This window comes from Hemiscyllium ocellatum, chromosome 14 (genome assembly GCF_020745735.1).
Source record: "Hemiscyllium ocellatum isolate sHemOce1 chromosome 14, sHemOce1.pat.X.cur, whole genome shotgun sequence".
Classification (NCBI taxonomy): Eukaryota; Metazoa; Chordata; class Chondrichthyes; order Orectolobiformes; family Hemiscylliidae; genus Hemiscyllium; species Hemiscyllium ocellatum.
In genome coordinates, this window is record NC_083414.1 from 78,930,624 (window position 1) to 78,956,403 (window position 25,780).

At 43.2% G+C, this 25,780-nt stretch overlaps 2 non-coding genes across 2 annotated transcripts; both read left to right on the forward strand.

Annotated features, from left to right (window-relative positions):
- The first annotated feature begins 18,097 nt into the window (after positions 1 to 18,097).
- Positions 18,098 to 18,170, forward strand: trnad-auc (transfer RNA aspartic acid (anticodon AUC)). The gene has a single exon. It is a non-coding gene; the product is annotated as a tRNA-Asp (tRNA).
- A 1,412-nt stretch (positions 18,171 to 19,582) lies between these two features.
- trnav-aac (transfer RNA valine (anticodon AAC)) lies at positions 19,583 to 19,655 on the forward strand. The gene has a single exon. It is a non-coding gene; the product is annotated as a tRNA-Val (tRNA).
- Positions 19,656 to 25,780: the final 6,125 nt, after the last annotated feature.

Below are 25,780 nucleotides of genomic sequence, written 5' to 3' on the forward strand. Positions count from 1 at the left end.
CGAAATGCTGTCTCCAACATCCTGATCCACATGTCATTCACGGCTGTTCGTTTCACCGGAGGACCCTGCTGTGTGACACAGGTGGCGAATAACTGCAAGGCGTCATGGGCATGGTACACCCCACAACTGATTTCTCTCACTTTCGCCAGTGTATTCCCAGCTCAGGCAAGTGACTTTGCGAATCAGGTCATAAGAGACCGACAGAGAACGGCAAAAAATGCCTCCATAACTTCAAACTTGTGTTTCCTCAAATGTACAAATGTGGCGGGTGTATCTATTTCAGATACCATTGAGTGTAAGGACGCAGAAGATTCATCAATATGTAATGCGAAGAACGTAGCACTGTTATACCGAAATTCCGGCAGTGGCAGTGCACACACTGAAAGCTGGAATTGTCATCGAGCAGAGGATGCTTTTCATTCATTAATTTTATGGATTATGCGCCTAACACTATCCCTCTGGGCCGCTCTGTTATCGCTGACCACAGCAGTTTACCGCAGTCTTCAGGTTTTTGTAGCATGTACCTTCGAGGATGATGTCAAAAGATCTTCACTGTTAATGTGTGATATACTGTGGCACAGATGTGCCCCGGCTGTGTCAATATATTCACCCTGTAACTTCCCAGATTCTGCTGTTTTAATTGCAATTTCAATCAGAATCAGAAAATGTGTCACACAGCAGACTGAGGCCATGCAGCCCACCTTCGCTCTGCTGGCTCCACGCAATGAGGAAATGACTGTGCTTTGATTGATTGATCAGCATGGGATGTTACCGCAGCAAGTCCCATCGCACACGCAGTTGATGTGTGTACAGTTTTCTATGTTTCCTGCAGTTCAGTTCATAGATTCCACAGCTCACATCATCCCAGAGTGACAGGGAAGCGAAGGAAACGATTCAGACAATGATCTGAACACAACCTGGGCATGGATTGGATGTGGGAGAGCGGACAGTCTCAACTGGTTCCTGCATTTACAATCCCACTGTGATATTATGTTCACAAGATCTGACCACATGGAAAGAAATGACACAGTGACAAGATCTATTGAATCAGATTCCGTGCAAAGCAGAAGCCGATAGAATAAAAAGAGCCATGAGAGCGGGAATGTAACATTATCTGTGAGGAAGTTCTTTTCCAGAATCGAGTAGCGTGCACCGTGCTGTTCCCAGGGGTCAATATCTGGATAAGTAGAGTGAATCAGCATCGGCTGTTATTGGACTGCATCTATTGTAGAATGTTGCAAAAGCACGGGCCTTTTGTAGAAAGGGGACAACTTCAAAATCCTCAATGATGCAAAACACACAAATGAGGTGAACAACAAAGCAACCGCAGAAACTCGTGATACGTAATGGGGTAAACTCCCCGGCTCAACTTTCGCTCAAATTCGCTCTCTGTCAATTCCTGAGCCTGAGATTCGAACAGTGAATGGTCTATATTAATAAAAACTGGTCGGATCTCACAACTTCAGTATTTAATACGCCCCTGTAAGTACGTCTGACAACAGTTATTGATCCCTCACTGTGTTACTTCAGCACGCGTAGAGAAGAAATAAATATAAGAACAACAGTCGCGTATGTGACTGGGATTTGACCCGTTGCTGCTGTAGCCAATCGATTCAGTTGTAATTAAAATTGCTTCCACCTTTCCCGTGTCGGTAATAAGATTGCATAGCTTCGTCGTGAGTTTTCATGCGTTGAATTGGACCCAGCATTCTTTCTCAGTTTGTACTTTACTGGGATATAACGGCATGGTGAAAGACACGGTGGTGTTTACTGGAATAAAAAGACGTTAGGAATGACACGGTCAGAGTTCACTTGATACAAAGTCGATAAAAAAAGACAGACATGACGGTTACTTTGAGATTACATCACTTGAAAAGGAAAGAGCAGATTTAATGGGATATTGGGAAAGATAAAGAATCATGCGGGAGAAATCAGGAAAGACTTAGTTGTGTCTGAATGGAGGTTATCCAGCTGATGTGACGTTGGTAAGAGTAAATCTGAGAGAACTTCCTTCGTTTCGGTGAATTGAAACTCGAGGTTGGAGTTTCAAAACCAACGGGGAATGATGAAGAAGTTTGGAGCAGATTTATTTTTATTCTGAGAATTATTGAAATCGGAGATGAATTTTCAGAAATAAAAACATTTTTAGGAGCTGATTCCATTATATTTCATAAGGGAGTGAATTTAACAGCGACAGAGATTCTGGACTGCCTGGATGGCGAGGCAAAAGTGGCATTCTCTCGAAGTGGATAACATTCATCAGAAAGAAATTGCATAATACCTGCAACTGAAAATTTTAAGTATGAGAAGAGCTGCTGGTGTTGATAGGTGTTGCAGCTCATTCTACATGAAATATTATATATTGTAAATACACTGAGCTGTTTGGTTCAGCTCTACATTGAATGGAAGTCGGTTAGTTCAGTCCACTGACTAACTAGTTATGAGAAAAGTGAGACCAACAGCATGGGATTAATTTTCTCACTGTCTCAGGTTTGCATAAGGATCATCAACTACCTCGCTGTCCCGATCTGTAATACTATGGTGCCTCCTCCAGTGTGTAAGGTTTGGCCTGTAGATGTAAAACATCATTGTCATTGCCATCTGTTGCCTTGAACATTTGGTCACAATCACTCGAAAGGAGAGTGAGTCCATTTAATACTCACTGATCTCCGCTTGAAAAATCCTGTGACAAGACTCGACCTTATCCCAGTTTTCACACTCTGCTCGTCCCAACAGCAAAACTACTTGTTATGCCTTTGCCAGATTTACTGACATCATTCAAACTCCCCAAAGAGATAAATCTAATACTTTTGATTGGATAATGAGCTGTGTGTGTTTGCAGGAAATGGAATGACATGAAATTAGTTAAACAGACTTTCCCAGAATGTAATCCTGTACAGGGTGAGCGATCTGAGAAAAGTCATTAAGCTAAAATTTCATCTCTGTTTCCCTACTCACAGATGCAAATTCACGTGGGGAATATTTGCAGCTTTTCAGATAATAATTGACAGCAATGTGAAACTGGAGTTTTCAATTAAATGCTACTTTACTCAACATTGATTTCAACTGCGTTTTAGTATGATGCGCTAATAATCCCTTGTCAATGACAGTAACAGCATTTTTCGATAAGCATTGAACTTACAACCATGACATTTTATGCAGACACTAAACAATTGCGCCACTAAAGCCGCAGACAGCAAGCTGGTCACATGCCGTACTCATACCTTAGGAACTTTAACTCAACTGCTCTAATTTTGCTGTGTTTCTGAAATTAAAGCTAACGCAGACGAGGTGAAACTGACATTGACCTGTGATTATTAAAGCATCAGGTTCAGGAAAGGGACACACAAAAATATGCAAAATAGAATTCTTGAAAAATGGGTTTCTGTTGGTTCCTCTGTTGTTTACAGACAATGTTACTGTACCGTTGTCACCAGGCCTTTCCTTAGATCGGCTTCAATTCGACTCAATAAAACTTCTGAAAGTTCTCACTGGTAACATGTAGCATACTGCATTCATTAATAATCTTCACCATTACTACATCCATGAACACGTTGCACGGTTTCCATGAATACTGAAGATGTAAGAGTGTGATACAAGAATAAATTCAATTCCAGTTTAAATTGTAAGTAGGAAGAATGAACTGTAAGACTCAGAATGTCAGAATTTCATGTACGTTTCCCTGTCCAGGACTGCAGCCAAACAGAGGGGCAATCTGTCCCTGAACGCCCACGTTTGCTTGCTCAATGTGTTCAATTGGAAATCTGTGTGAAGGAGCATGCAGTCTGACAGAGCGCCTGGGAGAATCCTCGATTATGTGATCTAAAGCTGCAATAGGAGCTCACCATTCTGGCTTTGAGAGCGGTGGGGTAAATGGGAGGACCTTGATATTCCGTGGTGTAGATTCACACTTCAACATGTTATTGTTGAAAACGCTCTGTCAGAAACAGCACTGACAGAGAGTAACAGGAGGACGCTATTCTAAACACCAGTCCTACTCCGCTAATTGACATCGTCATGACTGACCAAATACATCAATATCTTTCCCCGGTCCATCCACAACAGCCTGTTGCCCAAAGGGAAAAAGACATTTAAGCAATCGATAATGCCTGTGCAACTATTGGAGGGGAATGCGTTTAGAGACAGTGGGTTTCTGCACGAAGTTTGTAGATGTCGTGGGTTAGCAGTTGATTCTGGTCTGATCATGCTTAAAATGATATGATACGTCAAAACTCAACAACAAGGAGGTAAGGAATTTTCTGTGTTAAACAGCAATTTTGAGAACCCCAGACGACGGGAATTAACGATGAATCACCAGAATATTAATTGATTCAGCTGAAATCTGAACTCCGATTCTGGTGGAACTCAAAACAACAAACTTTCTATCGCAATGTTAACAATGCTGTAGAAATCTAACGCGCTTTTCATTGCACCACCGAGCCGCGCTAGCCACAGTTTTACTGTACTCAAAGTTGTGGTTGTCATCGAGAACATATAAGAAATCTCCAGGGGAGTTCTTCAATGAGATCTTTTATTTGCAGACAAAAAAACCTTGACACTCATTAAGCAAATTATTGAACGACCCCGAAACTCAGGATCCGTGGCTCTTTATACCCTTTCTTTAAATATATCTTTGTTAGCTTATCAGGATGCCCAACTGTATTAGTCAGAATTATTTCACTCCAGGTATACAATAAACCACTATCGCTCTACTTCTGCCAATATGATTTTTCTATTGTCATGATTATGTGTTTTACTGCCACCTCTGCTGCAATGATCTTACAGCCCAGACTAACCTGTCATGATTAGATTTTTAGCTACCTCATCTACCACAATGTTTTCCTGCCCCAAGCTGATTAGATATTTAATGTATTTATTTCTGCTCCAAGGGTTTGAAGCAGACTGACTCTACTAACTATCAATTAAATACTTAAAGTCAAGTCCTAAAGATTTATTGTCACGAATTGTCCCAACCTGCAATGATGATATTTAGCTGGCAAGGCTGACGGTAATAATTGCTGTTATCTCAGCCTGTCACAGTAACCATTCACCCCCAGTCTGACTCTGCTCATTGGTGGAGGAGCATTCCACTATGCTTATTCCATCCAGCCACAGTGGTCCCATCTTGCCACAGTGACCTTTTGACTCATGTAGCATTCCACAGACCTTTTGCAACAGATCGACAGTAGTATCCATGCTTTTACCCTTCCCATGCTTTCATGCTCAGCATCTGACATTTGATCAGATATCTGTTTGTCTTCGCCCCACTTTCCAGGACCTGGTCCTTATCCATGTGTGCTCCAGCTTCTCAAGTTTTCGGCTAAGTACTCCTAAAGTGTTTTGATGACTCATAGCTTTACCACACGTTCAGTGAGTTCCAATTATACAACACTCTCAGAATGAAAATGTTCTTCCTATATCCCCTCTGATTATCCTCCCCTTGCGTGTAACGTAGATCTATGGTGGTAAACACTTCCCATAAGAAATTTATTCCTATAACCCGCATCTATCCCCTTACTGTACACCTTCATCTCTTCCTCAATCACTCTTCTCCTCTCTCAGATAAAGAGCCTGAGCTAAGCTAATTTATCTTCACCAGGAGGAGATTGTCGTGCTGGAAAAGTACAGCCGATCAGGCAGCATCCGAGGAGCAGGAGAACCGACGCTTCTGGCATAAGCCTTTCAACAGGAATGAGATGTGTAGGTGGGAGCGGAGAGATAAATGGGCGGCAGTTGGGGTTGGGTGGAAGGTAGCTGGAAAAGCGCTAATTGGATGGAGGGAGAAAGTGATAAGTCAGAGAGGGAAAAGATTAATAGGTCCGGAGGGTTGTGCTGAGTTGGATGATTCGGAATGTGATAATGTGAAGGGAGCAGAATTGAGGAAGATGTTGAAATCCACACTTATCCCGTATGGTTGCAGGGTCCCAAGGCAGAGTATGGGGTGTTCTTCTTCCAAGCAGCGGGTGGTAACGGTTTGGCGGTGGCTTATGCCCGAAACGTCGATTGTCCTGTTCTGCAAACCAGATTTCAGGGGAGATGTGAAATACCAAAGACAAAAAAGGACAAAAAAACTTATAGAATCAGAGTTAATGGAATTAGACGCAATGCAGACAGAAACCATTTGGCCAAATGAGTCTGCTCTGTGCCGCCGAAGAGATTCACACTCCCTCACCCTATCTTTCTAAACCCGCATTATTGATCCACCTACAAAAATAGAAATGAGTTCAAAAGCTCAGCGGGTCAGGCAACATCGTCGGAGAGAAATCAGAGTTAACATTGCGAATCAAAAACTGTTCCAAGGAATGATCTGTTGACCCCAAATGGTCATTCTGTTTCCCTGAACTGCGTTTCCGACTTTTGCCTTTGATTTTGTCTTTGATTATACAGTCGATTCAGGTTTTATTTGCCATCTCCCTGAAGTGCACATCTTTGGACAGTGAGAAGGAATTGGAGCAGCCAGAAGAAATCCACACGGAAGAGAGAGAAAAAGAGCGTGCAAATTCCACACAGTCAGTCACATAAGTCTGGGATCGAAAGCAGGTTTCTGGTCTGTTAGCCGTCCCAAGCTGTAAGTTCCCGTCCAGGATGCGAATTGAATCGAATCTCACGCAGTGACAGACATGGTATTGCCCTGGAGTTCAACGCAAAAAGAAGCCTATGTATCCGTACTGGAAATCAATAATCGATTAACGATCCAAACTCTTTTTTTTAAGTCACTTGACCGATAGCCTTTTACGTCTTGTCGTCAAAACTTCATATCTGAATACTTCTGAAAGTTATGAGGATTTCTGCCTCTCCAACCTTTGCATGCACTGAGTTCCAGATTTCAACCACCCGCCGTTTCAAAACGTTTGTCTGAGCATTCACTCAAATCTTTGCTCCTCTGTTCTTAAATCTATTATCCCGTGAGTGATCGCTCCATTATAGGGAAACTTTAGTTTCAGTCTACGCTATCTGTAACCCTGATTATTTTGAATATCTCAATCATGCCTACTCTTGATCTCTTCTGTTCTAAGTCTAATCAGTCTATCCAATCTCTCTTCATAACAGGAGCTCTTCTACTCAGACTATGTCCTGGTAAATCAACCCTGCATCATTTCCAGTGCTAATGTGATTGTAGAACTGCACACCATAGTCTACATAGAGCCGAATGAGCAAGTGAAATAAATGATGTGGGAATCCGCAGAAAGAGGTCTTTTTGAAAATAAAGTTCTTTTCCTCAGTGCTGCCCTGTGTTCCTTTCCTGAGTCTGAAGTTCCAAAAATATCTGATCCACGTCAGTAAAAGGTGCTACTTGAACATTGATCTCAAAACCACGGTATCGAAATGGATTGACTGCTTTGAAGGTCGCAATGGCATGATTTCGACACGTTCACCCAACAACAGTGAGCGCAGCAGCACAGACTAAACAGGGTTCAATGTGAAAATGATTGTAAGGAAAATGGGAGGGGAAACTTAAAGGAGGTCAATGATTGTGAGAGGGAGAGAAATCTCTCAAGAATGGGTGAGTCTGAATTCTGACATTCATCTCAGAAAGATGTGTGAGAGGGGTTTGATGAAAAAACCATAATGTCAGAAAAAGTTTTCATGTAAAAATCAGTTAATTCATTTCTGTGTTTCTTCGGCATGTACCACAAGGAATTAAAAAGTGGAAAACGTTACATGCCGTAACTCAGATTCAAACGTGGTTCCTGCAGCCACAACGCACAACACTGAACATTATACAATCCCTGTGCCATGCTGAGATGCGTGTTTGAAAAGAGCAGTAACTGCAGTGACATAGGGCATGTTAGGAAGAATGCAGAGACACAACAGGACTATTTGGCGAGCAATAATACACATGTGGGAACTCAGAATTGGTTGTATATTCAAACTGGATATTTCAAGAGGCTGAGTAAGTTCCATCGAGTACTGCATGTTGAAGACTGAGGGTGATAGATTTTTACAAAACATCAAATTCTCCAGGGATACTGCAGGATATTGTTGAAATGTATGTTTCAACAGTAATGAGGTATCACGTTTGTTGCCACAGGAGCTTCCCCACACAAGGAAGTACCCATTGCTGCAGTGGATCACATAATCCCAATTCCTCCACCCAGAATCAATGGTGCAGTTGCGAAGATCAAACTGGCAATTGGGATGGAAATGAGCACGTGAAGCCACTGTGTCACACCAGTGATGCGATCGGTGACCACTTGGTCCTTCTATGATGGTACAGAGGCGCATGAAATTCCGAGGCTGGGAGTTCTCCTGGTCAAAGGCGGGGAGGAAGGGCATATTTGTCTCCGGTTATTAGATTATTAAGGTACAACAGCAGCATTAACCCGAACTGCCGATTGTCTCAGTGAAAGCGTACTGCAGCCTTAAGCGAGAGGTCAATGTATTGCAAGCATTCAGTGCAATATTTCTTAACAATGCACTGTTTTGTTATTTTGATCACATCATCCTCTTGCTTCCAGCAAACACTCCAGTACAGCGTACATCAGTTTCATTCCAACACAGCCACATGTCATATTCTCACTCCCTCTGAGATGATTGGAATTGCCAATGTCATTCTCAGAGATGGAGCAACGTAGCATTGAGATGGTAGTGTAGTGAACAAAGAAGAACAAAGAACACAGAACATTTATAGCCCAGGAACAGGCCTTTTGAACCTCCAAGCCTGGGCTGAACAAAATCAACTGTCTAAACCTATCACCCAATTCCTAAGCACCTGTTTCCATCTGCTCCCCATTTACTCACGCATCTATCAAGGCGCACCTTGCATGAAACGACCGTGCCTGCCTCTACTACCTCTGCTAGAAACGCGTTCCAGGCACCTACCACCCTCTGTGCTAAATACTTTCTACATCTATCCTCCTTAAAAGTTTCACCTCTCAACTTGAATGTGAGACCTCTCATTATTGAATCCCTTACCTGGGGAAAAAGCATCTCTATACACCCGGTCTGTACCCTTCAAGATTTTGTAGACCTCAATCAGGACCCCTCAATCTCTTTTTTTTCACTGAAAACAATTTTAAACTTCTTTACCTCTCTTCACAGCAAGCATCTTCCATACCAGCAACATCCTCGTAAACCTTACCTGCACACTTTCGTAAACGTCCACTTCAATTGGGTAACTTGACGACCACAACTGTGCACAGTATTCCTAAACGCGGCCGAACCAAAATCTTGTGCAATTTTTGCATGACCTGCCAGCTCTTACATTCAAAGCCCAGTCCTCTGACGACAAGCATGCCATTTGCTTTCTTGATCGCTCTGTCGACCTGTGCCACCATCGTCATGCTACAAAGGACCTGAACTCCCAGATCTCTCCGCTCATCAAATTTCTCCAAGGCTTTTCTGTTTACTGTGTAGTTGGTTCTAGAATTAGGCTTCCCAAAATGCATCACTTCACATTTGCGTCGATTGAACTCCGTCTGCCATATTCTCTGCTCAACTCTCCCGTCTATCTATATTCTTCTTCATTCTTTGACTGACCCCTATGCTTTCTGCTACTCACAAATCTTCGTGTCAAATGCAAATGTAGTGGCGATATATTGGGCTAGCAACTCTTGGACACTGGAACATGGCATCTGCTGGTATTTAAATCGATGAATAAAATGTGGAATAATAACTGGATCAGAGGAACAGAGGCAAAAAGTTTTAATTTGCTGAAAGCCCATTCTGTCTTGTCCCTCAGAAAGGGAAATTTGCCATCCTTGACGAGAACTGCCAACATATGACTCCAGATTCACAACCGTGCGGTTCAGCGATAGAATCCCTCTGACTCAGTTCAAGGTGAATTAAGAATGAACAACAAATAATGTTCAATACATGATGGCCACACTCCGTGGGAGAATAAAGAAGAATAAAAAAAAATACATGGATGACGGGGAAAATTGGGAGTCATCTCTGCGTGAACTCAAATTCAACAGATTATCCAAGCTAAATAGACACATTGATACACACATCGCCAAGATATCAGGTCCATAGTGGGACTTCGAGAAAGGATTCAATTACCCGTTGAAGTGTAAACCTACGTGCCCAGGCACAATGTGGACAGGTCATTCACCACTCCCAGACGTGAGAAGTGATCACTCAGGAGGCCAACTGACAGAGTCACCAGCAAGTATACAAATGACATCAGGGGTCTGATTGTGCTGTTATTGCAGGTGTTCATCACATCCAGCAATGAACCATGTTTGGACGCTTGTTTCCAGTGGAGTTCCATTGTTTCGTGACGTAGATCAACGATACAGACTTAGTTGTAGGAGTCATGATTTAGAAGTTTGCAGAGGATGCAACAATTGGTCGTGTATTTGACTATGATGAATAATGTCAGGGCCTGCAGACATGTATCAATCAGGTGGAAAATAACACCGGCGAATGGAATTGAATCCAGACCAATAAGTGGTAACGGATTTGGGGAGTTGAAACAAAAACAGTGAGGATTCTGAGTGGTGAACAGAACAAACAGGAACAAAGGGATCTTGGAGTGGATATTCACAGATCACTGAAGATTTTTGCACAGGGAGCTCAGATGGTCGAGAGTATTTTTGGATATTTTCTGTTGTTGACCCTCGGTTGTGGGTGATATTCAATATTTAGCAACCGCCAGTTTAGGAAACAACTAAAAGAATGAGCACAAGACTGGTCAATGCAATAATTAACATTTTAAAATTTGTAAGATAAAGGATGGAAGGCTGAAGTATACCACTTTGACGATCAAGACAGCTTCATCACTCAATGGATTTACCACTGATACATCTTCAAGTCATGCCGGTATGTGCCTTGGAGGGTAACTTGCAAATGGTCGCGCTTCAGTGCATCTTCAACCTTGTCCTTATAGTCAGCACAGTTTTTGAGCTTTGAATGTTCTGTCAACACAGCCTGGATGACTTACTCCACCGCATCTTGGAGGTGGTGCACTCTACTGCAATCGTGCCTTAGCAGTGAGCGTAATAAACATTCAGGTGTTGAACGTGGTACAGTTAAGTGACTGCATTGTCGTGGAGGATGTCCAGTTCCTTCAATGGTATTGAAGCTTCACACATCCAGGCAAATGAAGCGAGTTCTGTTACACATCTAATTTGTGCCTAACAAATGATGCAGGCTTCACGGAGACATGAGTTGTGTTAATAATCAAACAAAGTCGACTGACGGACATATTGTTTGTAGTCAACTTCTTTATTTGGGCGGTCAGGTAACATTTCTCCTAAATATTAGCTCCGAGGGCGATGACACGGAGGACTTCAGTTACAACGAAGTCATTGACTGTGAATAGAATATGATTAGATTCTCATTTGTCAAAGATATCATTATTGCTTTTAGTCCATGTGTGGACTAATCCGATTCCAATCGCTATCTGATTTCAAGTTCCAGTTCCCGTGCTGTAAGGGACAGCAAAGATTTACGAGGACGTTGTCAACTTTGGATAAAATGGAGCTTCATGGAATGATTGGTCAGGTTTGGATTATTCTCCTTGAAACAAAATCGTGGGATCTTGACAGGGTAGGTATAGGCAGGTGGATTGGCCTATGCTCTGATGAGAGCAACAGAGGACATAATCTCAGAATGAGATATCGCCCATTTAATTCAGAAATGAAGAGTAATTTCCATGCTCAGAGAATCTGTGGCTTTTTCATTTTGGCAACCGAAGTAGAGGCGAAGTTGTTGGGTATTTTCAAACTGTGTCAGGTATTTAATCAGAAAGATGATGAAGTTTGTCGAGGTAAGTGAGCAGAATGGAGTTGAAGATTATCAGATCAACCATGAGTTCGTTGTATGGTGGGGCTGAATGGCATGCATTCATTTTGTTTAACTTTTGATCTAACGCTAAATTTTATTCATAAGTTGAGAATTGTGAGTGGATGGGATGAAGTGATAGAAAAGGTTTATCAAACAGATCAGGAACGAAGCTCATAAGCTCATGAAGAAGAAATGTACTGTGACCTGGGGGCAACAAATGACACTCTGCACAGCAAAGGTGGCTGTTCACAGAAGCTGTGATTGCTGAAGAAACTTGGCCGACCTTGTACAGTTAGCAAGTCAGTCATCACGCTGCATGTGGAAGAAAGAAAGGTTAGTTTCATTGGAGCGGTTCGCTGCGGTTCCAATTCCGAGTGACTGTTTGAAATACTGATCAAATCATTGTGTGGACTGTTAGGTTAAAATGATCATGAGCAATCCCATTGGATAAACTTGTGCTCCAGATCACTTGTTAGTTATTTCTCTTTCTGTCGATGTAAATTCATAGAAAGACAAGATGGAAAGAGGTGCATAAACAAAAAAATGTGTTCCCTCTAATTACACCAATTTAATTTACAACCGAATAGAACATCTGCTCTCATTTTTTATTTCAACTTTTATGTGGTGTTGATTATTCGTGAATCTCCCGTACGGTGAAGCGCAAGAACAAAATTCTCGATCCAGTGTATACCAGAGGTGTGAGATGCAATGTCAAAATGCAGCAGTGGTTTGTGGAATTAGCAACCAAAACGTGACTCGAAACCGTGAATGCGGAGCACGGTGGTATAATAATCCATCACCGTAATCTCTCGGTCTCCTCAGCATGTTTTCGAAATGGGTGACATGTGACCTCATCAAGGTAACATATGGTGAAAGTCGTGGTTGAGAAATGTCTTGAGCTAAATTGAATCCAAACCATTGTGTTTCTGCTTTCACCAGAATTACAATAACAGCAAAATCCAAGAAATAGCCACGCTCAGAATGAAACAGTGAACAATAATTCCCCGTCATATTCACACCCACATTTTGCCTTCACATATAATTTCTTCAGTGACGTTCTCTCTCACATGAAGAAGTAGATATGGCGAGTGATATAAATGCGATGTTGTGGTTCAATAGCTGTTTTCATATGGATGAACTGAATTACGTTAAACCACTAGAAAAGCTTTTTTGTTCGGTTCATTTTATTAAGTGAACTGAAAGTCACACTGTTCATTGTAATAATCGGAGGTGCATTAGATTTATGTCATTGGACCGATTCATGATATATGCAAATTTGTTCCGAATTCATTTCAGCTGAAAGAAAATACTGCCATTTATGCTGATCAACTCAAACATTTTGTTAAAATACTGTTTCGATCTTCGCTATATTGATGTTCAAAACACAACTGTGGTGTGGGAATGTGCTGAATATTTAAAGTGTCTGTCCTGTCATGATCATGTTCTCCTCCCGCGCAAAAAAATCGCAAGCAGCTCGAATGTTGCTTTGTTTTCCAGGCAAGTTGAGTTTTTACTGGAACGGAATGGAGACTTTTCTTTCATCGCAGTTGTGAAACAAAGTCCTGCGGTGACTCGATTCCTCGTTGTTTGGTTTTCTGGCCAATGATTGAAAACATTTAGCAAAGCAAGATTCGAAATTGCAGTAATGTCAAGCAGCTCATGGTTATTTGAACAATCCTTAACCTAACATATGCTCACACACTCACAGATACATTTGTAGCGGAAAGAGTCTGAGAAGATACACTAAGGTTACCATTGATTTTTTTTTGTCTGGATTGATGGGCTATCATTATCTGCTGCGAAACTGATATTATGGCTGGACACATGCCAGTAGCTGTGCGAGTCGGAGAGGGATCATGGAACCCTTTTCATGTGACTTTGCATCTGTTGGTTTGAATCCCGCCACTGCCATTTATGCCGATCAACTCCAACAGCTTGTTAAAATGCTGTTTCGATCCCCGCTATATTGATGTTCAAAACAAAACTGCGGTGTGGGAATGTGCTGAATATTTAAAGTGTCTGTGCTGTCATGATCATGTTCTCCTCCCGCGCAGATAATCGCAAGCAGCTCGAATGTTGCTTTGTTTTCCAGGCAAGTTGAGTTTTTACTGTAACGGAATGGAGACTTTTATTTCATCGCTGTTGTGAAACAAAGTCCTGTGGTGACTCGATTCCTCGTTGTTTGGTTTTCTGGCCAATGGGAAAATCGTTCCCAAGAATTTCGATGTCATATGTTATTGCATTTCTCCCATTTCCTTCATTTCCGTCCAAGAGACATGGGAAGGTAAACGTAATCTAATAGAGACTGTGATTGGTGAAATTCACTTTTTATGACAATTCTTATTATGTTCTTTCATTCTCTCTTTTCAGCATTTTCTGGGAAGTGGTGGTGCACTAAGGCTGCAGTATGTTTGAAAGAGTAGTTTGGAATTGCCCTCTTGTTAGTTGTGAGGTTACTTTATGCCTCATGCCCTCGGCATTTCTCACATTTAGCATTCATGCTTCGCTGTGTCTGAACATGCATTTGGTTTGCCAGTTTTGCTTGTGTTCCTTGTTAAATGTTTTCTGTTTTGCGATTCGCTCAGTATATTACGAATTAACAGGCTTTCTGAAGTAATTTCCAGCTGCCAAAATCTTCAATTGAGGATCTGGAAAAATTTCACGGAATATTGCCAGTCAGAGCAAAAGTAAGAAAGTCGTTCGTTTCGGCAGTGTTTCACAATCCTACCTTTCCCGTGAGCAGTCGAACAGACTGAAAGATTGTGCCATAGTCTGCGATGCTAAAAAGTGATCCTTTAAAGCAGGTTTAATAAGCAACACAACGTTATTGGGTTACACCGCGTGGGAACAGATACTTCAGTGTATCACGTCCATGCTCACCACATAGCCAAAATTAAACACGTCCCATTCTCCAGCATTTGGCCTAAATCCCTCTAAACCCATTCTATCCAGAAAATCATCCGGTTACCTTTGCAATTTTCTGAGCGTAATAGCCTCGTCCACATTCGCGGGTAGCTCATTCCATACACGCACAACCTTCTGTGTGGGAAATGTGCCTCAGGTACTTTGTCAATTTCAGCCAAATCACCTTAAACCAATGCTCTCGAGTTTTCAACTCGCCCCAGCTGAGGGAAAACACGAATGTACTCAGTTTACAGCCCTTCCATCAGATCATGTCGGATACGTTACGCTGCAGGGAAACTTGTCTCAGCCTATTCCACCTCGCCCAACGGTCCAAGCATTAATGACATCCTTGTCTTTATTTTGTCATCAATTTCTTATGTCTTTTTTTAAAGGTTTCAAAATGTCAATTACGCTGGACAACAACGAGCTGTTGGAAACTGAAAGATAAAACGTAGAATGGCTTCAACATTCAGTGCTCGACACCACTGAGCCGCTGCATGGGCGGCCGCGGTTTGTTTCGGTGGTGTAGTGGTCATCACATTCCCCTTACATGCGAAAGGTCCTCTGTTCGAAACTGAGCAGAAACTACTTTGTTCTTCAATTGCAGCACTTTACATGGACAAAAATGGAGCTTTCTTGCTTGCTTTCCCATCAACAAACCTGCCTTCGAATTGGTTTTAACAAATCTGCTCTCGTAGTGAAATGCAATGTAACACAATTCCATTTAATTACTGCGCAAAGCATTGTAAAGTTTTTCTCCAACCTGGTTCTGATCATAAGTCATTCTGTTTGAGAGTGTAGTTTCTGCGTACTGATCCATCCATAAAAAGCAGTACCGCATTTGCATTCCTTGCGCAAGCGACCAGTTCAAAGACAGGGAAGAAGCTGATGCGCTGGTGTCACAGTGCACCACGGATTCCTGAACTAGTCTGTCTGTCAAATGTAGCCCAAAGTCGTCTCTTAAAGATCTCATTTGGAAGCTTCTGACGTTATACAATGTGGGAGAATTGGCACCAGAGATCCTGAATCATGGTTTGGAGCAGTTCGCACGTTAGTGGCTCATTCAATCAGCAACAGCAATGAAAGAAATTATACTCTCCGAGGAACCTCTGGACCTGTGCTTTCATAGCACCGCTAGTATTAAGGTGAGACCCCAGATCTAAGCCATGTTGGAACTGAAACGGCGGAAACGACAGAGAGGATGCAGAATGACATCGCACTTATTTGGTTTTCTTTAAATCACTGATGAGCAGGAAAATATAAACGGGGAGAGCGAGTGGGAAAGTGAGGCAGTTGCAGCTCTGGTGAAAGTCCTTCTTTGTGAGTCACACAGCAACGAGAGACTTGAATGTGACTCAGCCGTGAGAGCTCTTTACATCGAGAACAAAAGGCACTCAAGGGCAGTTAGCACCTCTCCCGGAGTGGGGGTGTGGTGAGGTGCTAACAGAATCTTTTGACTTCTGTACCTCCGGTTTTAGTGTGGAGAACGTTCTTTGGGACTATTATTCTGAGAAACAGACACAGTGACTGAAACTATGCTGCACGATATAATGTTGAACATGTCCTGCTCAGCTTTGTGCATTTTCCCTGTAGTCCCGTGTGTTTCATGTTCCGTGTAAACGTGACAGTTGTCCTGTTTCGAACAATGGGTGAAAACATTTAGCAAAGCAAGATTCGAAATTGAAGTAAAGTCAAGCAGCTCATGGTTATTTGAACAATCCTTAACCTAACATATACTGACGCACTCACAGATACATTTGTAGCGAAAAGAGTCTGAGAAGATACACTAAAGTTACCATTGATTTTTTTTGTCTGGATTGATGGGCTATCATTATCTGCTGCGAAATTGATATTGTAGCCATGCACATGCCAGAAGCTGTGCGAGTCGGAGAGGGGCCATGGAACCCTTTTCATGTGACTTTGCATCTGTTGGTTTGAATCCCGCCACTGCCATTTATGCTGAACAACTCCAACAGTTTGTTAAAATGCTGTTTCGATCCCCGCTATATTGATGTTCAAGACAAAACCGGTGTGGGAATGTGCTGAATATTTAAAGTGTCTGTGCTGTCATGATCATGTTCTCCTCCCGCGCAGATAATCGCAAGCAGCTCGAATGTTGCTTTGTTTTCCAGGCAAGTTGTGTTTTCACTGGAACGGAATGGAGACTGTTATTTCATCGCTGTTTTGAAACAAAGTCCCAGGGTGACTCGATTCGTCGTTGTTTGGTTTTCTGGCCAATGGGAAAATCGTTCCCAAGAATTTCGATGTCATATGTTATTGCATTTCTCCCATTTCCTTCATTTCCGACCAGGAGACCTCGGAAGGTAAAGGTAATCTAATCGAGGCTGTGATTGGTGAAATTCACTTTTAATGGCCCATTCTTATTATGTTCTTTCTTTCTCTCTTTTCAGCTTTGCCTGGGAAGTGGTGGTGCACTAACGCTGCAGTATGATTGAAAGAGTAGTTTGGAATTGCCCTGTTGTTAGTTGTGAGATTACTTTATGCCTCTTGACCTCGGACTCTCTCACATTTAGCATTCATGCTTCGCTGTGTCTGAACATGCATTAGGTATGCCAGTTTTGATTGTGTCCCGTGTTAAATGCTTTCTGTTTGCGATTCGCTCAATACGTTACGAGTCAACAGGAGTTCTGAGGTAACTTCCAGCAGCAAAAATCCTCAACTGAGGATCTGGGAAAATTTCACCAAGTATGGTCAGTCGGAGCAAAAGTAAGGAAGTCGTTAGTTTCTGCAGTGTTTCACAATACTACCTTCCCCGTGAGCAGTCGAACAGACTAAATGATGGTGCTACAGACTGCAATGGCAAGCTCCGCTGAAAAGTAATTCTTTAAAACTGGTGTAAACAACACAAGCTTATTGGGGTACACCGCGTGGAAACAGATACTTCGGTGTATCTCATGCTCACCACATAACCAAAATTAAACAAGTCCCGTTCCACAGAATTTGGCCTCAATCCCTCTAAACCCATTCTATCCAGAAACTCATCCCATTACCATTGCAATTTTCTGAGTGCAATAGCCTCCTCCACTCCCTCTGGTAGCTCGTTCCTCACACTCGCAACATTGTGTGTGGGAAATGTGCCTCGGGGTCCTTTGTCAATTTCAGACCACTCACCTTAAACCTATGCTGTCGAGTTTCCAACTCAGCCCAGCTTGGGTAAAACAAGTAAATACTCAGTGTACAACCCTTCCATAAAATCATCTCGCAGCCATTATGCAGCCGGGAAAGTTGTCCCAGCCTATTCCACCTCACTCTACAGTCCAAACATTGACGACATCCTTGTCTATATTCTGTCACCAATTTCACGTCTTTTTTTTTTAACTTTTTCAACATGTCAATTACCCTGGATAAAAACGAGCTATTGGAAAAAGAAAGGTGAAACGTAGAATGGTTTCAACTTTCAGTGCTGGGTGGCACAGAATCGCCGAGGGCACAGCTGTAGCTTGTTTCTGTAGTGTAGTGGTCATCACATTCGCCTATCACGTGAAACGTCCCCAGTTCGAAACTGGGCAGAAACTGCTTTGGTCTTCAAGCGCAGCCTTTTACACGGACAAGAACGGAGCTTTCTTGCTTGCTTTCCCATCTGCAAACCTGCCTTCGAAATTGCACGAATAAATCTGTGTGACAAATAATGCAATTCCATTTAATTAGTGTGCACAGCATTGTAAAGGTTTTCTCCAACCTATTTCTGATCATATGCCATTCTGTTTGAGAGTGTATTTACCGTGTTCTGATCCCTTCCACGAAAAACAGTACCGTATTTGCATTCCATGCGCAGGCGGACCGGTTCAAAGACAAGGAAGAAGCTGATGCGCTGGTGTCACAACGCACCACTGAGCCTTAAATAGTCTGTCTGTCAAATGTACCCCAATGTCGTCTCACGCCATGTGTGGTTATGCAGGAGCACAATTCGAAATGCAAGAAAATGGAGGCGCGGGCAGACTGGTAGTGTGGCCGAGCGGTCTAAGTCGCTGCATCCAGGTTCCAGTCCGGAAAAGGGCGTGGGTTTGAATCCCGCCACTGCCATTTTAGGTCATCAACTTGTTAAAATGCTGCTTCGATCCCCGCTGCATGGATGTCCAAGGGATTTAACTGTGGTGAGGAAACGTGCTGCATATTGTAATGTTTCTCTGCCGTGTTGATGGTGTTCATCTCCCTTGCGGAAAATCGCTTCGGCTCTTGCTTTACGTTGCAGGAAAGTTGTATTGTTACTGGAACCAAATGCAGACTGTTATTTCATCGCTGTTGTGAAACAAAGTCCTGCGGTGAGTCGATTCATCTTTATTTGGCTTTCTGGCGAATGAGAAAATCGTTCCAATGAATATGTTATTGAATTTCTCCCATTTCCTTCATTTCCGTCCTGGAGACATCGGAAGGGAAAGGTAATCTAATCGAGACTGTGATTGGTGAAATTCACTTTTTTTATGGCCCATACTTATAATATTCGTTCTTTTTCTCTTTTCAGCATTGTCTGGGAAGTGGTGGTGCACTAAGGCTGCAGGATGTTTGAAAGAGTAGTTTGGAATTGCCCTCTTGTTAGTTGTGAGATTACTTTATGCCTCTTGACCTCGGACTCTCTCACATTTAGCATTCATGCTTCGCTGTGTCTGAACATGCATTAGGTATGCCAGTTTTGATTGTGTTCCGTGTTAATAGCTTTCGGTTTGCGATTCGCTCAATACGTTACGAGTTAACAGGGTTTCTGAGGTAACTTCCAGAGGCAAAAATTCTCAACTGAGGATCTGGGAAAATTTCACCAAGTATGGTCAGTCGGAGCAAAAGTAAGGAAGTCGTTCGTTTCTGCAGTGTTTTCAAGATGTCAATTACCCTGGATAACAACGAGCTATTGGAAAAAGAAAGGTGAAACGTAGAATGTCTTCACCTTTCAGTGCTGGGTGCCACAGAGCCACCGAGGGCGTGGCTGTGGCTTGTTTCTGTAGTGTAGTGGTCATCACGTTCGCCTAACACGCGAAAAGTCCCCAGTTCGAAACTGGGCAGAAACTGCTTCGTTCTCCAAATGTGTCCTTTTACACGGACAAGAACGGAGCTTTCTTGCTTGCTTTCCCATCTGCAAACCTGCCTTCGAAATTGCACGAATAAATCTGTTTGAAAAATAATGCAATTCCATTTAATTAGTGTGCATAGCATTGTAAAGGTTTTCTCCAACCTGGTTCTGATCATATGCCATTCTGTTTGAGAGTGTAACTACCGTGTTCTGATCCCTTCCACGAAAAACAGTACCGTATTTGCATTCCATGCGCATGCGAACCGGTTCAAAGACAGGGAAGAAGCTGATGCGCTGGTGTCACAACGCACCACGGAGTCCTGAAATAGTCTGTCTGTCAAATGTACCCCAATGTCGTCTCTGCAAGGCCTCAATTGGAAGCTGTCTGTCGTTATTCAACGTTCGAGAATTGGCAGCAGAGGTGCTGAATCATGTTTTGGATCAGTTCGCACGTTAGTGATTCATTCAATCAGCAACAGCAATGAAAGAAATTACACTCTCAGAGGAACCTCTGGACTTGTGCTTTCATAGCGTCGCTCGTATTAAGGTAAGCCATGAGATCTAAGCCATGTTGGGATTGAAACGGAGGAATTGACAGAGAGGCTACAGAATGACATCGCATCCTTTTGGTTTTCTTTAATTCACTGACGAGCAGGAAAATGTAAACGCGGAAGGCGAGTGGGAAAGTGAGGCAGTTGCAGCTCTGGTGAAACTCCTTCTTTGTGAGTCACTCAGCAACAAGAGACGTGAAGGTGACTCATGCCTGAGAGCTCTTCACATCGAGAACAAAAGGCAGTTAGCACCTCTTTCGGAGTGGGGGTTGGGTGAGTAGTAACGTCTGTTTCTATGTTCAGAAACTGCCTTTTAAATTGACGTGAACAGAAACTGCATTTCTAATAAGCAAGATTGAATTTAGCAAAATTTATTGAGTCGCTTCTCGTCGATTCGCACACAGGTTTCCTCCTCAGTTGGTATCCATGTGGATCATGTCCAGTTATGAACATCTCTGCAGCAACTTGCACGGTTAAGGTAAAAGGCAAGGAGAGTGGCATCTCGAACTGGCCCCGAAGTTAGAGCATCCTCACAATGTGATCTGTCGTTCTCGGATTGTAATGCTTCCTCTGCTTTTAGGTTGGAGAACATTCTTTGGGACTCTTGTCCTGCAAAACAGACACAGTGACTGAAACTATAGTGAACAGTATGATGTGGAACACGGCCTGTTCAGCTTTGTGCATTTTCCCTTTAGTCTGGTGTGTTTCATGTTCCGTGTAAACTTGAAAACTGTGCTGTTTCGAGCAACGGGTGCAATAATTTCCCAAGGCAACAATCGAAATCCCAGTCATGACACACAGCTCTTGGTTTCTTTGTTGAATCAGAATCGAATTTCCATTCTCTCACACAGTCCTCAGATTTGTAGCTCAAACGAGTCACTGAAGGTAGATCAGCTTCCCATTGGTTTTTGTGTGGATTGATGGATTATCATTATCTGCTGCAAAATTGATATTGTAGCTGGGCAGATCCCAGCAGCAGTGCGAGCAGGACAGGGATCTGGAACTCTTTCCCCGGGAGTGTGATGCTGTTGTTTTGCAGGCGCACCATTGAAAGTGTAAGAAAATTCCCGATTCCGGTGGCTTGTCTTGTGGCTAAGAGGTCGGAGTTGCTGTGATGCGTTTCCTCCCCTAATGAGGGTTGTGTTCGGATCCCACCATTTGTGTGTTTGCCTGCAGTGTGTTAATGTTCAGTGTTTAAATTCCAACACGACCAGCTTACTTTGCTTATAGCAAATGTATCTCTGATTTGAGAGAATGCACCCTCGCCAATGTGCCAGTGCCCATGCTGTAGTGATCGCATTCGCCTCCCACAGGAAAAGCCCGGACCTCAAGCGGTTCCATTGCTGCATCACGTTCCGGCCAAGTTGTGTTGTTCACTATTTCCACTGAAACCGAACGGAGATTGGGATTTCATCGCTGGTGTGAAACAAAATCCTGCAGTGACTTTACTGTTCATTATTTGTTGTTCTCGTGAATGGAAAAATAATTGCAGTTAATTGCAATGTCATATGGTCTTAAATTTCTCTAATTTCCTTCACTTCTGTCCTGGAAACGTGAGCTGCAGGCGCTGCCGCATTGTTGATCGGATGAGCAAACTAATGTAATCGAGACTGTGTTTGGGAATCTTCACTTTTCATGGGTTTGTTCATGTTTGGTTCTTTATTTTCCGTCATTTCTGAGTTTTTTGGGAGGTGGCCGTGCACTAAGTTTCCAATATATGTTGCGAGCGCAGTTTGGAATTGTTCTGCTGAAGGATCTGGGAACCGTTTATGGCTGATTGCCCCGGACTGCCCCCAGAACAGTATTTATGCTTCGAAATCTCTGGAAATGCAGTTTAAACAAACTCCCATTTCCCAGCATCTGGCCCCTATCCCACTAAACCCTTCCTATCCAGAAATTCATCCGGTTGCCTTTGAAATTTTCTGAGTGTACGAACCTCCTCCACTTCCTCTGGTCGCTGATTCCATACCACATAACCTTCAGTGTGGGAAAGGTGCCTCAATCCCTTTTATATTTTACTCATCTCACCTTAAATCTATGCTCTCCAGTTTTCAACTCACCCCACATTGCCGAAGACAAAAACTGAAGTATTCAGTTTACAAACCTTCCTTAATGTAATGCCCACGTTCAGACTTGCCCTACATTCCAAACTGTGCACCCCTGACAACATCCTTATCTATATTTTGTGAGCAATTTCACATGATTTTCTTAATTTTTCAATGATGCCAATTACGCTGGATAACAACCAGCTCCTGGAAACGGAAAGGTGAAGCGTTGATGTATGTAAATTTTAGTGCTGGCTGACTCTGAACACCAGCTGTTCACGGAGATGTTTCCTGTATTGTAGTGTGGATTGGAGTCACCTCATACACGAAAACTCGCGGCTTCAAAATCCCCGCTTCAAAATCCGACAATAACAGCCATTATTCCCGATGGCAGCCTTTCAGACTGTCGTGAGCAGAGCTTTCTAACTTGCTGTTCATGTCAGCAAACTTGACTTTGAATTTGCTCGCTCATACATGCTCGTGTGGTGAAAAGGAATGCAATCCATTTGATTACTATGTGAAACATTGTCACGGTTTTCTCCAACCTGGTTCTAAATAAGCACAGATTTGTACAGCACTGATGGCCATTCTGCTTCAGAGTGGGGTTACCGTGGTCTGATCCTTCCACTAAAAACAATACAGCATTTGCTTTCCTTGGGCAGGCGGCCCGGTTCAAAGCCAAGGAGCAAAGGTTCCCAGCAAAAATCCTCAACTGAGGACCTGGGCACGTTTCATGGGGAACGGTCAGTGGGAGTAACGTTGTGGAATTCCTCGATTCTGCAGTGTTTCTAAACACTAAATCGAAGCGCGATTGGATTTTAGTATTCTGAGCACAATTTAAATTGATTGGAAAAATTGGAATTGTTTCTTAATTAGCAAACAAAACTGGCTTGTTTCACAGCCAACCGTTACATCTTTCCAATTTTCCAGTACACCCTGAGATTGCGAGCTGATCATCACAGGTATTTTTCAGCGCTCAGTTCCGAACAGCATTCACTCTCATTTAAAGGTGGAGCGCACGTCTTCAACTTCATAACACTGTTCTCATCACAAAATCCCGCAGTTTCTAATCTTGGGGACAGGTGTTGGATTGCAACCGTTACCGTATTAAATGGAAAGATTTTCACACGGTAAGTGCCGTTCATGAGGAGAGAGTTTCTGTAAGCTGTGTCCCAGGGCTGTGCAGGGAGCTGCAGTGGCCACTGTCTGTTGACAGCGGGGGTCTGGAGAGAACAATATTTGTCCCCATCTTACTTCGTGTGGGGTCAGGGAACACAGAATCATCAATGGTTTGGACTGCAATTCAGCTGCAAATGTGTTGCTGGTCAAAGCACCGCAGGTTAGGCAGCATCTCAGGAATAGAGAATTCGACGTTTCGAGCATAAGCCCTTCATCAACCTTGCCATGGATTTTCCGGTTTAAATGGAGCTAGGGTGGTATTCCCATCGTCTGATCGAGAACAACCAAGGTCTCAAACTACTAGCCATTATTCTGCAGCTTCCTGCTGCCCATTTGAGCCACACAGCCTGTCACCAACCAGGCGTGCCGATTTCCCTAAAGCAGGAAGGTTAGCGGGAATCTGAAGGGCGGTGGAACAGCTGGAGCTCTCACTGTTTGCATAGTCTGTCTCCAATTTTCCTGCTTTCATCACCGAGAGCGTCAGAGAACTTGATGGGTCTGCAATCACCCAGAGGGAAAGGAACCATCACAAACTGGAAGTTACCCAGGCCCTTATTGTGACTTCCTGAGCTACATCAGTATGACTCTGGTACTGGGATAATTCAAGCCCACGGCTTGACAGAACCTGGAATTTAAATACAGAACTACAGGCTGTTCAGTCCAAATGCAATCCATTAAGATACAGTGGGTAGTGAATCTATTCCATAGAACCACTTCATCAAATCCTCCCTGTCAATCTATCCACAATCTTAATTTTTGTATTTCTTAGTCCATTTCGCCAGCTAATGTGAACATCTTGTTTTCATCTTCCTTATCTATACCAATTATAAGCCAATAAGCTCTGAAGCATCTTGCTTCAACTCCAGTTGCTCCATTGCATCCGAAATCACTCCTGAAACTTTCTGGTAAATAAATGAGTCCATGCCCTCTCTGGACCTCTCATCCTTCACAATGTATGATGATCTCTGTTGTGAGTATACTGATTTCCCTCGACCTGGAGGAGGGAAATTGTGAGTTTCTGAAATTATAGAGATGGTGCAGGAGGAACCCAATAGGACTGGCACCTTTTGGGAGAGAGAAATAATGTTCATGTTTAGAGACAATTTCTTACTTTATTTTGATTATTCTTTTCTCTCTGCCCTAATAGTGATGGATCTTTAAGCTTCTTTCTCTGAGGATTTCAAGGAAGGATATATACGCAAAAGTATCAAACAAAGGAAATTATTTGTCTGTCTGATTTCTCACCTGGACTGACACTGCCTTTATTAAACTTCTTTGAATATTTGAAGAAGATTCACAGACAGGAAACGCCAAAGAAGCAATTAATCAAAATCTGACATGATCAATCGATTCATCAGAAACTGGAAATAATTGGCGTTTGAGTGATGCATCCTCAGTCAATACCAACCACTGCATATAATTTCGCCATCATATCCTCCCTGACGATCTGTACCAAAGTCTTAGGTGATAGTTGATGTATCCCATACCTGGGAGAGGTAGAGGATGTTGGGAGCTGACAGGATGAACTAGGTTGGGGAGGAGATGGTGTTTGGGTGATAGACTCTGGGAGTATTCGAAACTAGCTCAGTCAGCCATTGCCCTCACGCCATGCAGGCTGACTGGGGGAGTATTGACCTGTCACTGTCTCCGTCTGTCTGTGACAGAGTGTGGGCTGGGTGTCACTTGTTCCCTTTTTGCCTTTTCTATCTCTCTCACTCTCGTCCTCTCTTTCTCTTCTCTCTCCTCTCTCGTTTTCTCTCTCACATTCTCATTCTTCTGCTCTCTCCACCTCTTCTTCACATCTCTTCTTCTCCCTCTCTCTTCTCTCTCCCATCTCTCTTCTCTCTCCCATCTCTCTTTCCTCGCACTTCTCTCCCATTCTCTCTCCCCCACTCTCTCTTCATCTCTCTCTCTCTCTTGTTAGGGTCTTACGGTGACTCAGTGGTTACCACTGCTGCCTCACAGTGCCAGGGACCATGTTCAGATCGTGCCCAAGGTGACCGTTTGTGTGGAGTCTGCACATTCTCCCCAGTGTCTGCGTGGGTTTCCTCACCCGGTCCAATAGTGTGCAGGTCAGGGTGGACTGGTCATGAGGGAGTTGCCCAGTGGGTTAGGTGAACTGTTCAGACACAGAAAGGTCTGGGTCGGTTACTCTCCTACCCATCTTCCCACCCTTCTCTTTCCCCCAATCTCCTACTCCTCTCTCCTCGGCCAGCCTGCCCTCACCCGTCTTCACGATTCTCTCCTCTCCTTCCTCCCCCACTTTCACCGTCCTACCCATTTGCACTTCTGTCTTTCACCCAATCTCCTCCTCCCCACCTCCAACCGCTCTGTCCTCCTAAACTCTC